At 37.2% G+C, this 14,883-nt stretch overlaps 1 protein-coding gene across 1 annotated transcript in view; it reads left to right on the top strand.

Moving 5' to 3' along the window:
• pds5 (cohesin associated factor B pds5) overlaps nt 1-14,883 on the top strand; it is a 463,913-nt gene that overhangs the window by 113,637 nt on the left and 335,393 nt on the right. The gene's annotated exons all lie outside the window — the stretch shown is intronic.

Raw genomic sequence — 14,883 nt, forward strand, 5'->3', positions numbered from 1 at the left:
AAGCAAAAGTTTTGTTTTGATGATCGCAAATGTAGGAATACTCCATATAAGTCTCGTGTAAAACAGTCGAGCAGCGGAAAGCGCATACCGGGTACTACCATTACGCTGCCTAGCGGACAAGTTTTGCGTGATACATCCCTATTCCAGAACTTTATGAAGAAGTGGAAAGAAGAGTAAGAAAAGAGCTCCAAAATGCGAACAGCATAGCTTTTATGACGGATATGTGGACATCAGCAGCCTGCGATGATTATTTAAGTGTCACCGTCCATTTTGTGGACCTGGACTATAATCTTAAAACATATGTGCATTGAAGTGATATCATTTGAAGAAATGAGCCACACAGGTGAAAATATAGCCTATTTTTTAAAGAAGTCTTTAGAAACTTGGGGTTTAATTGATAAATTAACGATCGTGATTCATGATAACAGACGCACCTGTCGTGTTCATCTCATACATTCCAACTTGTTTTGAAGCATGGACTTTTCACCTCAAAAAATATTGAAAGTCTCATTTTGTTATGCAGGAAACTAGTTGGGAGTTTCAAACATGCCTCAGAATCCAGTAAGATTCTCAAAGCAGTACAGAAGCATCTTTCTTTACCACACCCGCTTGATTCAGGATGAACCTACGCAATGGAATTCAACTCTACATATGCTAAGAAGACTTCAGCAGCAAAAGAGGGCCATAGTTTTTTCATCCTCTGATTTCACCTTGCCATTGAATCTTCCAGTATCGCAGTGGGATCTTGTTAATATATTGATTGACACATTAAATATTTTCGATCAAGCAACACTCGCCATAAGTTCATCTTCAGTGTCAGTGTCCGAAGTGATACCCATTGTGAACAGTGTTATTTATGAATTGAAAAGCCGCCAGACAGTAAATCAGGAATTGTGACTGATCAACAGTCATTGCTGGATGAAATCAACGTGAGGTATAAATCCATTGAAGAAAATGAAATATGTTCCATTGCAACACTGTTGGATCGCTGCTTAAAAGGACGAGTTTTTCGCAGCCCCAGTGGTCTCAGTTGTGCTAAAGACCGACTGGTGGACCTTGCTAACCAAAAGGAATGTCCTGCATCCAAAAATGATCAGGTAAAATTTATTTTAAATATTTTTTCAGATTTTTGGATACCTATGTAAGGATAGTCGTGCAATACTGACATACTCGTAAAAATCAATCAGTTCACAAACTTTCCTTTATTTTATTTTAGTTGTCACCTACTGCAAAGCCTGAGAAATTGCCAGAAATGTGGTAACTGTACAGTAACATTATTCAAGAAAATAATCGTGTGTCAGATTCACTGCCAGTACAGTTCCCAAAATGAAATCATTTCATATCTCGACGACGATTTGTCACCACCTCTTTCTAGTGCACTGGATTACTGGAAAATAAATTCAAAATTAAAAAAAAAATAAAAAAAATAAAAAAAAGGCTGCTAAATGTTTGTGTATTCCACCTGCACCAATTTTCTCTGAAAGACTGTTTAGCACAGCAGGACTCGTGTGACAGAAAAAAAGTAGACTTGACCCTGAAATAGTGAAAATGCTAGTATTTTTGAAAAGAAAAAAAAAAGTCTTATGTAAAGTTTAAAAATAAGTACACTGGTGCATTTAAATTTTGTCTCATTAAATATGTGCACCTAATTAATTTCATTGGCATTACACAGTTCTCCCAACATTCTATTTTGTATTGAAACTAGAAGTAGAAATGACTGTATCAAGTATCAAATTATCTGGTATCATGGAAAATATTGTGTATCCGTATTGAGAAAAACTGGTATCGACCCATCCCTATTATTAACCCTTCTACAGTCCACTTTTATTAATGTGCTGTGAACTTGACACTAGGGTATAGAGGACCTTATCCAGAAAATATTCTAAAAAATATGTATGCAACATAGCAAATGCTGTTTAATGCTCAGGGACCTTGAAGAACCTTGTTAAGCATCCTGCATTGGCAGCAACCAACTTCAGATGGTAGAGAGAGGGAATGTAATTCTGGCAGTATGCAGTGTGAGGATTAAGAATCTAAATCTTGCCCTCACAATTCAAATGTTGAAAGGAAAGTCGATAGACTACCAGCCAGCTAGAGGTGTCTTTATCTTTGTTGAATCACTTGATGAATGGCAGATATTGTATTAAATAAGAATCATGGAGTTAAATTAGGTATACTCTCTATTATCCGGGCTAATGACGGGTATGAACGGCACTAATAATCGGAAAACATGGATAATCCACAAGCATGTGTTTATTGCAAGAAAAATGCTTTCTGTAATTTTATTTTTAAAAAAGTACCATATGAAGTAGGCTATGATACATAGACAAGTCAATAAGTATCTGCAATTTTGCTTTAATTGTCTTTAGGTTGGCTTTATGGTGTTGTGTGCTCATCAGCCGCTAGATGGCACCGTTGTCTACGTCTGTGGTAGGTTTCAGCCTTATCAGGTCAGTACAGCTTGTGCTGTTACGACATAAAGATGGCCGTGCTACTCTCTGTTTGCACCAAAGAAGAACAGTGTTCCGTAAACCTTTTTTTTTTTTTTTTCTGAGGGTGTACCAGGAGAGGAAATTTAAAGAAGACTTTCAGCACAATAGGGGACAATGTTTTGCCACAGCAAAGTATTTACCAGTGGATTGAACATCTGTAAAGCGGATGCATGAGTGTGAAGGATGAGGAAAGATCCAGGTGTCCATGTGCAGCCGTAACTGATGCCAATATTGAACAAGTGCGTGATATGATCCTGAATAACAGACAAGTTACTATTGATGACGTGGCAAACCATATGCACATTAGTCATGGTTCTGCATATGAAATTATGCATAACAGGCTTAACTTTCACAAAGTCTGTTAGAGATGGGTTCCAAAACAACTCAATGAAGAGCACAAGTGCAATCGTATGAGAATCTGTCAGCACCTACCTAGACCGTCATGCTAACGATGGTGAAACATTTCTGAAACGGATCATTACTGGACATGAAACCAGGGTTCACCAGTTTGAACCAGAGAGCAAACGTCAGAGCATAAAAGCATCCCAGATCCCCAGTCAAAAAAATTTCAAGAGTCATACTTCTGCAGGAAAAGTGATGTTCACAAGTGTTTTGGAACTCTCAAGGGCCAATTCTGGAACATTACCAGGTAAAGGGGGAAGCAGTAAACAGTGAACGTTACAGTGATATGCTGGTAAACATGCTGAAACCTACGATTCACAACAAACGCAGAGGTTGTTTGTTGGAAGGAGTTATTTTGTTGCATGACAATGCGCGGCTACCCACCACCACCCACACTGCTCAAACTCTCTAGATACTGCATATCGAGGTTTTGGAGCATCCTGTGTAGTCCCAATCTCACCCCGTCAGATTACCATCTGTTTGGGCCACTTAAAAGTGCTAGGCTGTTGATTCAGCTCCGATTAACAGGTGAAGGGAGCTAGCTGTGCAACCAAAAACCTTTTATGCAGAGGGTATCAGAAAGCTTGTGAAACGGTGGATCATGTGTATTGAAAAGCAGGATGACTATGTTGAAAAATGATATCAATAAAAAGTGTGTTTTCTTTTTGTAGTAAATTATAAGAATTGATTTCAGATACTTATTAACTTGCTCTCGTACATTTATAAAGGTAACTTAACCACATTATCATGCTCTGAAGAAATCTGTAATGGTTCTCTGCTTTTGGTTGTTCATCTGCTTCCTTACCTCGAGATGTATTCCCGTGCGGCAATAATGTCACCATATTCAAACCTCCTTTGTCCCATTCGATTCAACAGGGTATCTATTCACTGTAGAGCTACAGAATGAGAAACACTTTCATTACCTTCTTTTTTTAACCTCACTTAAACTGTCAATGTCACTACCATTTCCAGCACAGACATTAGCAATGTCTTCTTCACTTAACTGTTGAAAGGGTTGTTCACAATAGTCACTCAAAAAACCATTCAGTGAAGTTACCCTAGTCAATTTCTTCTAAACCTTCAGCTTTCTTTGCATGAGCAAGAATTTCTGGAGAACTGTCTTCTTCGCAGATTTCCTGTTCTTCTATTTGTGGTAGAATTTTCCTCCATAATTGTGATAGGGTGCAAGGTTTTACTTTTCCCCAGGCTATTGCAACTCTTTGTGCTGCTTATATAAAGATTGTTTCCATAAATTTGATAGAGTAACAACACTTTCTTCCATCAAATTATTCAAGAGTTTGGATCTGTAGTGTTGCTTCACAGATACAATAATGCCTTGATCCATAGGCTGTATCAGTACTATCACATTCGGAGGAAGAAATTTGGCAACAATGAATCTATTGTCTGAAGTTAACGAACTTTCATTTGGGTGTGAAGGTGCGTTATCCAAAAGCAGCACTGCTTTCTGTGGTAATCCTTTGTTTTTAAGAAATTTTCTTAGTTCTGGTATGAAATGTTCTTGAAACCAAGGAATATTTCCCTAGTCATCCTGGTCCCCTTCTGATTGTAATAAACAATATGTAAGGTTTTGGCTTCAGTCCCTTTGAATGAATGAGGCTTCTTGGCCTTCCCAATCATTACAAGCTTCATTTTGTGTTTTCCGGAGGCATTTTCACAGCACATGATTGTAACATGTTCTTTTGATGTTGGGTCCAGAAGCAGACTTTTCCTTTTGTGAAGCGAGAGTTTTTGTAGGAAGACATTTCCACATTATCCTCGACTCATCAGCATTATAAATTTAATCAGGATGAAAATTTTCCTCTTCTGTAAATTTCTTAAAGCTGCTGCAAAATGATGCAGACACTTCTGTATTTGCACTACGACACTCTCCTTCCACCCTTAATTGACGGATACCATGTCGCCGTTTAAATCTTGAAAGCCACACTCATGCAGCATTATGAATGAATGAATGAATGAATGAATGAATGAATGACTGAATAGAATACTCTTCTCTCCCAGTTGTGGATGACCACCAACTGGGAAGAGAGTATTCATTTATTGTAATCAAAATATAATACATGCAGTTAGTTTTTTTACAATATACAATATTTTTAAAAATTACAGCATTGTTCCTTTGCCTTCCGAGACATTTCTAGACCTTAACCATGTTATAGAGTCCAGAATATCGCCTCTTGGACATTCCTACTATTAGTAAATGAACAAAGAGAGTGAACAGACCCCCCACCCCCACCCTCCAGTCACAGATGACCACCAACTGGGAGGGGGGGCATCCACCCATAGCAATCACAATCGTATGCAGTTAGTTTTGTTAGTAATAAAAAAAATACAAAACTTATTCCAATAAAAAAAACTGTCATAACACATGATTACACTATCATTTACTGTTGCAGTACATTATATAAACTTAGCATTTGAGGTACTGCCTAGGCTTAACACATTGCGGACCGGGTGCTCATCACACTGCTCATCCCCTGCACCCGGCCATTTTCTGTGTAACTTACTGCTACAGCGCATGCACATAAACAAATTAGTCTAACTTCACTAACCTCCTACTGATTATGGTGAAATTTACTGGAGACCTTTGGTAAGAGTCCTAATAATATTTCCTGGTGTGGTAGGCTGTGTAGCAGTGACCTCCGTGAAGGAACACACTGCAAATTTTGAGGGAATCGGTTGATCAGTAGTCTTTTCAACATGATTTTTTTACCTGTCCCATCAATATAAACAAAGAAACAATTTTTGCAATACACAAGTAGTTACATTAGGCCACTTCGAGCCCTTGTTCGCTGGATACAAGTTTGTCTGCTTGGCAACAAGTTCAAAGAAATCATCAGAAAAAGTAAGCCCTACTACTTCATCAATGTTTTGAGGTTCATCAACTCGTACCATTATGCCAGGAACTCCTGGGAAATACTTTAAAGTCAGCAAACTATTATTTTTCTACCCATTCATCAGAAGAAATAGACATATCACTTCCATTTACACTCACAATATCACTTTCAGCCTCATTCTCGACCACCACTAATTCACGTTGTTTTGGAGAGCGCACATCATTATCAACCGAGACACTTTTGTCACAAAAGGTACCAACATCAAACTCATGATCGCCAACATTACTGGGGCAATCTGAATACTTATCTGCATATAATTCATTAAAAATCTTGTCTGCATCTATGCTCGTGTTCAGTCTGGGAAGCGCCATCTTACCCACCACATGGCTCCGTGAACAATGTAAATACGAGATCTGAAAACTTAGAGCAAATGAATCATAAAACAGAAGAAGAATGTAAAGCAAAGTTAGCATGGAATAAGCAAAAGCTTCAATGCCAAGATTCTAGTAACCTTGACAGCCAGATAGTTTCAGAGGTTTCGACAGATGTCACCGAACGTACAAGTCTCATAAAGACTAGTTAACTCGTCTCCCGTCCACAGCGCTTGGCCAGCCAAACACGAGTAGTTGCAAAACTATGTAATAATATATAAGAGGAATGTGGGAAAAGACATTAAAAGAGGATGAAAACAGAAAATTCATGCAGTTAGTAGTAAGAATGTGTATGTGGAAGTATCCTGGACTCTCTGTCATTGTTTAACACATTGCAGACGGTGCCTTCCATTCTCTGTTTAGTAACTTCGCAATAGTGTAAAGTTCAGGTTCATTTTCGATTTTATTTTCTTCTCATCTATATATATTTCTCTTATATTTCTTGTTTCCTTACATTATTTTAGTAGGTGAGCTACTTCCATGTCTTTATTGTATAAAATGCATAGATTCTCCTAATCTTTTTGTCTTAGAGCTTTATTCTTATGTACTCCCATCAGGCACCAAATTATCACTCTCATTTCCCTTTTTGTTAACATTTCAGTCCTTACTGTCATATTTTCACTTATTTTACAAAATTCAACCAGTGTTTTCCTGCTGTTACATTCTGCCCTTATTAAATGAAATTCATGAAACTCTATCGTCAATAATTACCATTGTTTTGCCCCAGTGCGACATCGGCCCATCAATTGGATACCGCACCTTCCCAAGACACTGGCTAGCTAGCATGCTGGTAGCAACAGTACTGTAAGGTGTACATGTGATAAGCACATGTTCATTCTTTGAACCACCGTTTTACAGGATGCCATATCATCCCTTGAAAAATTGATTTCCCAGTAGTACCCCATTCCTATTGCATTGCAAGTTATTCCTATGTCATCCGGTAGTATCTTCACTCCATTCCACTCTTCACAGTAATTTACTCTTCCATCAATACTATTTAGCATTTTAACAGGTGTTAATGTGAAGATCAGACCCCGAATATTTTGATTCTCGAGATGCTCCTTTCTCAAAGCCTTCATTTTGGGGGTTCATTTGGTGCTGGTATGCTATCCTTAGAATTTTATCCCCTGCCTCCGTCTTTAGCCTCAAGCAATATTTAATTATACGTTTAACAATATCTGTCCGTATACTCACCCCTCCACACATCTTTCTCACTCCACTGTTTACCATATAGCTTGGCTGCCCTAATATTATTTTGGCAAATTTACTTACAACTATATCTAATGTAACAATTCCATCATCTACTCCCCATATTTCTGCTCCATACAATAACTTTGTTTTAACTGCTGAATTAAATATATTTTTCTGAACTTCATATTTGATGTTTGGCATCTTTTTGTCCAATATTTTTATACTAGCCAGAGCACTTACTCCCTTCATTTTTGCTCTTTTTATCTATTCTGTTCACCTGCCATTGCTGCTTATGATCATCCCTCGGTATTCAATTATTTTAACAACTCCTAATTTTGTTTTATCCATCCAGAGTTTGTCACCCCTTTTACACACCATAGTTCTAGTTTTCTGTGGATTGATTTTTAGATTCCACTCTTCACAGTAATTTACTCTTCCATTAATACTATTTAGTATTTTAACAGGTGTTAATGTGAAGATCAGACCCCAAATATTTTAGTTCTCGAGATGCTCCTTTCTCAAAGCCTTCAGAATGGAAAATGTCATTAATAAATAATGAAAACAATATTGTGATAATTTGTAACCTTGTTTGAGACCCAGTTTTGAAAATATTTCTCCCACTACTACACCATCTTTGACTTTGATAGAACATTTAAATTCCTCATACGTATTTTCATTTCCTTGATATTCCTGTAGCACCATTTCGTGAGTGCATACACAAAATAATACTAACTAAAAAAATTAATTAGGAAAATATCAGTGTAGCGGCGGCTTCAAATCTAGGCTGGGAAATGAGACGGTTAAATTATTATTATTATTATTATTATTATTATTATTATTATTATTATTATTATTATTATTATTATTATTATCGATACGGCCACCTGTGGGCCACGTTTACACAATCTTCCTCCTGTCACGCAGACTGATACCCTTCTCTTTACACTCTCGCCAAAGATTCTTGAGTCTTTGACTTCTTGCTCGTTCTTCCACTGAGATGTTCCGTGGCTTCGCATGTTGCTCTTCAGACGCATGCCTCAATCCCGCAACCTTCTTCCTAAATGATGTCCTTTTATATCCTTCTCCTTGATACCTATTTCTGCCAAGTCATTGTGTACCTGTGTAAGCCATCCCGGCTGTTTTTTCCACCTTTCCTGCAGAAGAAGTATCCTGTTGGCCAATCTCTCAGGGTTCATTCTTTTGATATATCCATAAAACGTCAGTCTCCTTTTTCTCATCACAGTCGTGATTCTTTCTACTATCTTGTAGAGCTCTAAATTCGATCTTAACCGGAATGTGTTTGGGTCACTCGTCGACTTTCTAGGGCCTAAGATTTTTCGCAAGAATCTTCTTTCTCTTTTTTCAAGGAGTGGGTCAGCCATCCTCGTCAAGGTTCCTGGTCCATAAAGGCACTCTGTTCTAACCATTGTGCAGTAATGTTTTAACTTGGCCTGAATTGAGAGAGACTTGGACTTATAGGTGTCACGACATAGTCTGAATGCCAACTCCATCCTTCTCACCCTCTCCTTTAATCCCTCCTTTTCATCTCCATAGGGGGTGAGTATTTCTCCCAGGTATTTAAATTTTTGCACACGCTGGATATCCCCATTCAATGTAAGAAGTCTGTCCGTGTTGCCTTTTTTTTTTTATAGAATCCATGAATGCTGTTTTTTCGAAGGAGATTCTTAACCCTGTTTTGACTGCAACATTTCGTAGTTCTTAGACTTGTTTCTTGGCTGTTTGACGGTTGTCTGTAATAAGAACGACATCATCTGCGAAGGCAAGGCAATCCAACATCATCGCATTTTTTCCACAACCTATCTTTACCCCATTCTTCATTTCATTTTCAGTCATTCTCAGCCTCCATTCCCTAATAACTTTTTCTAAAATGCAATTAAAGAGTAGTGGAGAAAGGCTGTCTCCTTGCCTCAAACCCGTTTTTATCTCAAATGGATTTGAGAGTTCGTCCATAAATTTGACTTGAGAAAAGGTGTTTGTAAGAGATTGCCGAATTATGGCCAGAGATTTCTCATCCACTCCAAACTCCTGCAGAACGTTCATGAGCACTCCACGATCTATGGAATCGTATGCCTTTTTGAAATCAATGAAGGTTATGATTGTTGTCTTCTGATTTCTCATTGATCTTATTTTTAAAAGTGAATAACTAATGAAAAAAAGAAAAAATCAAACTATACGCGAGGTAAACATAACTTGCGTATCTAGCAAATGACAATTACGGAAGGACGTGGAAGGTGAAAGGAGCCCTATTGAGGTCCGTTTGGAAAGTATGATGTTATGAGGGGGAGAAAAAAAAGTTCTCGATAATTACCCTCAAACTATTAATTGTTAACAAAATGAAAATGTTTGCTAAATCAAAATAAAGCAGACAAATGACAATAGTAGGTGACAATTTAGAGCGCTTAAATCAAAATATTTAAATGAACTTAACCGAAGTACATAATAGGTGGAAAATTAAGGAAATTGAAATGTTAATAATCATGAGATACCTTTAAAAGACCTTTCCATAAGAAAATAAAATGTTAACGGACAAAATTGGTGAAAGCGGGATCTAGAAGAAACTCCGACACGCGAAATTTAAATAACGGAAAGTTATGTTAAATGAGAAAATGCTGAAACACAAGAATGAGTTAAATAAAATCAAACACAATAGATTTAGTGCTTACCAAGAGAGACCGGGGACCCAAGGCGGGATGGACGCAAAATGTGTCTGCGCGCTGAAATGATCCAAATTCAAAGACCCACACAGAAGACTTACCTCTCACGAGGAGCCCGAAACAGGAAATCGTGCGATCACGAGTAGCCAATAAGAACACTCCAGATTGCCGCATTCACCAATGAAAAATGCTAATGTACTGGCCAATAAGGAATACCGAATTTCCCTGGATCCCTGTTTTCACCAATTGGAAAGGTTGTTATTCTGACCAATTGCAATTCATTACCTTATAAGGCCAAGTTCTAAACTGCTGATGTAATTAGAATTACATCACCTAATTTCCTCCACGTGCCAGTACATACTGCCCCGAAAGTTATGTACTGCACTCGTTTTACTAAAAACACAATATTACAAATTTTCTCACATCATTAATAGTTCATATTTCCTAACACATAATTTTCAAGTTACATTAAAAACAATTTCTTCTTCAAAGTCCATTTTCTTCATATTGATAATTTTAAATATGACACAGAGTTGATTTTTCTTTTTGTCAAAAAGATCAAAATGACTATGAATTTTGTCCTCCTTAATGTCTTTTTCTTGATGACGCACGGGTCACAGTTCCGATCTGACACAACTTGTAGACAACAGCTGTGTATTCACAGAGTTGAGCTTTCTCTAAGTCTATTGCTGTGATGTACAATTTGCCTATTTTTTTCATGTATTTGTCCATTATTGTTTTAACAACCATTATGTTATAACTTTTCCTCATTCCCTTAAATCCTGATTGGAGTCTCGACTGGACTGAGCACCTCTCTACCATTCATTAGTCATTTTTCCTATATCCCTCCTGCCATGATTTTGGTACTCTCATTCCTTCAAATATTGTATATTTTTACTACGCTTTCGAGGATGAAATTGTTTTTTCTTCTTTCCAGAATTCGTTAATGATACCTGAAATTGCTCCTGCTTTAGCTTCCCGCCCTTTCTCTATTTAATCTTTTACATCACTAATTGATATTTCCTGGTGTAAGGTAGGCAGGGTGCACCCCAGTCCTCTTGGAAACCTAGTCTTTTCTATGTTGGATTTCCAACTAACTAACTAACTAACTAACTAACTAACTATCTAATAGCCATCTGAAATGCTTGATCCATTCCCATTATAATCACTTGTGCTGTACTTTTTCTATCTTTACAGACTTTATTCTATTCCACACTTTCTTATTGCCCTTTATTTTAGAATCTGTTTAGATTTTCAGCTTGTTTCTTCTGCCATGAATATGTTTACTGGTAGTTCTCTATACCATTTTCATTTACTACAGAATGCAATTCTTGTCTCAGGCCTTCCTTCCTTCCTTCCTTCCTTCCTTCCTTCCTTCCTTCCTTCCTTTCTTTCTTTCTTCCTTCCTTCCTTCCTTCCTTCCTTCCTTCCTTCCTTCCTTCCTTCCTTCCTTCCTTCCTTCCTTTCTTTCTTCCTTCCTTCGGCACTAATATCTTTTTATATTTCCTTAATAACAAGCCACACTATGCCCTGCCCTTCCCTTCTTATCAAGTTTTAATGATTATTGGTAAGTGGTTCTTCTATCCCTTTGTCGACTGACAGTACGTACCAAGTTGTATTATTGCATGTAAAAAGGTATAGTTCACTTCAAATTGTGGTTGACCGGCGGTACTTTTAAGTTCCATGTTTCAGGATCATGGAATAATTATTTCTAGATTGATAAAACTGTTTGCGTGTTTCATATTTCATCTCTTTATTATCGATGCAGTGTTGCAGATTGTGTCATTTAAGTGTGACAATAGAAGTGCTCATTGGGTTGTTATAAACACCAGGTAAGGTTAATTATTGGTCCTATAATGTGCTTTATAAAAGTGTTTTGTGATTACTGTAGCAATTTGAGTGGATAGATACATATATTTAGTAAAATTACCGTAATTGTATCTTGGACTTGTAAGTACCGACGGGCAACTAGGCATAATTGCCTATGGTTCAATCATAACCTAAGATCTCATTTGTTAGCTCATGCTATAAATTTACAACTTATTTTTCAGAGCTTGCGTTGTCTGCTCACAGGCAAATTTATGTAGATGAGAACGAGATAAAAGAATTACTGGATATTCCATTGGATAATGATGCCGACACAGACACTGAAAGCGTTGATGAAGAATTTGGGCCTGACATGAATGCATTTGATCAAATATTTTGGTTATTTTGTGGCAAGCTTGATGTGCGGTTTGTCAATGCATACATCATTTATAATGAACTGTTTGAGAAGATTACATTGTTACAGTTTAGGAGATCAGTAGCTTGCAGACTATTGGCAATGAAGACAATGCCACCATCCAAGAGACTGTCAAATTTTTCGAAGAGAGTAAGTCCACAACAGCAGCCTGTTCACAACACGTCGTCGTCGTTATTGTAAAGCATCCTTTACTGTGGCCAAAGACATTCGTTTTGCAAATCGTGGAACACATTGGGTCAAATGTTCAAGTACACGAGACAGATGCGAGGTGTTCTCCAGTAAACAAATTCAAACGAGACCAAATTCTCAGTGTACTTTGTGTGGCGTCTTTCTCTGCTGTTTTGCTGAATATCATTGTGTAGATTTATAGTTTGGTAATTGTTGATGAGAATGCAAAATAATTGAGTGCTGGTGCTGAACAGAAAATGTAGCTCTTATGACACTACAAGTTTGATACTTTTTTCAGTATTGCCATTTAGTATTTCTTTTTTATTACTTATTTTTTAATATTTGTATTATTTTTTGTTGTTTTATTATACAGCTCACAGTGTAAATACGAACTAATAACACAAATATACTTTGTGTAGACCAGATGTTGTAAATTTTTCATTTTGTTTGAGGTCACCACTACCTTCAGATACTTTATTTCCTGACGGTACTTATAAGTACCATCCAAAATTCTTCCAAAGTTTTTTGAGATACAAGTTTCAAAACATTAACTTACTCTTTTTGAGCTTTCTTGATGAGAATTTTACAGGAATTAATATAAACTGTTGAATATTTGTAGCCTTGGGCAACAAAGGGCTATACCACATAGTTCTAGTAATTTTGGTTTTTGATCTACAATCCTCCCATTGAAGTCCCCCATATGCATAATACCAAAATCTTCATACATATACCTTAATCTGTTCATTTCCATTTGCAACTCAAGGAAGAAATCTTTGTTTGCAAATGAGGAACCTTATGGAGGGCTGTAGACAAAATCAAGACATAAGTTGGTCGTTACTTTTATCCAAAGAACTTCTTCCATTTCTGTTTCTATAAGTTCAATTTTGCCTTAGGTTAGTGGTCCACCAGGATACCTTTACAAAGGAAATTTAATACGTCCTCCTGTTCAGTACATACATATCTCCATCTTTAGATGGAGTAATATTGGTCATGCATGTTTCAGCTCATTTGAGGTTAAAATTTATATAATTGATGCTAAAAGAATATGTTAAAATACAATGAAGAAAAGATGTATAACAAATGAGACATGACGGAATTAAAATAATAAGTAATTATAGGGAGGTTGCGGAGCTCTTAGTCTAAATGTGCAGTAAGTTGCAATAAAAAATGAGGATGAATACACTGTGTTAAAATTGAAAATAACAGTCTGTTTTCGTTGAATCACAATCCCAAGTAATCAAGAGGGCAGCAAGGAAATTGAGGTAACTATGTTTGTGAGAAGAACAAATCCAAGTAAAATGTGAGTAACTCATAGTGGAAAACAACCAATGTAGTTCAAATCTGTAATGGAAAAATTGAATGTATACAAGAAACTTGGGCTAATATGAGTAAAAAATAAAAGAGAAGAAAACTTAACTTATTTATTGAATAGTTGCACTCTCGAACGGCCTGACCCTCTCAATTTGGCGGTCCCGTTCTGCTCATTCAAACTTTCGTATCTCTTGTCTTGCTATATATTTTAAAACCGTCCACATGGATTTCGTATCCTGGTGCTATCCAACTCTCAACAAAGGTAATAACGTCCATTTTGGTCATTAATTGTTCCACCTCTTTTTTCCTTATCTTGTTGAAAAATCCCCCTACGTTCACACATCCTAGTCTCCATTCTAGTTGTTTTATATTTTTACCCCCTGTCATGTTGGTAGCTTTGCTCCTTATTACCCTTGATTTCTCTACTTCTAAAATACTGCCTTCTAGTGAACTAATTATTTCCTTGTCCATAGTGTCTCATGAGACTTGCCCTTTTTGGATCATAAGTTCTTAAAACTTTAACTTTTACCTTTGGCCATTGTTTCTCTCCCATCTTCCGTCCCTCTGTTGGATCCTGTACTTGACTCGAACCAACAGTCTGCTAGTCCAACGTCCTCGTCTTCTGCAGGTACAGCTGCCTTTTCACTTCCTTTCTCCAACCTTTGCAGTGTGCTGAACCTCACTATTATCTGCTGTTTCACATTTAGCTGCACAAGCACTATCATTACTTGTGGCATTCTTGCACATTCCTCTATCTGCTGTATGCACTACACTTCTCGGTTGCTGCTGTTTCTTATCCATTTCTTTTAGCTGTGCTGGTGTCCAAGCTCGCCAGCTATCAGGCGCTGTCCATCTGCCGACATGAGACATAGACGTATTTGAACACCTTCAAATACCACTGCACTGAGCCAGGATCGAATCTGCCAAACTTGGGTCAGAAGGCCAGCGCCTCAACCATCTGAGCCACTCAGTCCGGCACTGTAAATTCAAACGTATTCCGTTTCAGTTACAGAATTTTAATAAAGCAAAAACTTGCATGGTTAATCTGCAAACCGAATAATCCGTGCCCCGATAATTGAGAGTATACTATATTCAAATTTTCTGAAATATTTTTGTTAC

Source organism: Anabrus simplex, chromosome 6 (genome assembly GCF_040414725.1).
Source record: "Anabrus simplex isolate iqAnaSimp1 chromosome 6, ASM4041472v1, whole genome shotgun sequence".
NCBI lineage: Eukaryota > Metazoa > Arthropoda > Insecta > Orthoptera > Tettigoniidae > Anabrus > Anabrus simplex.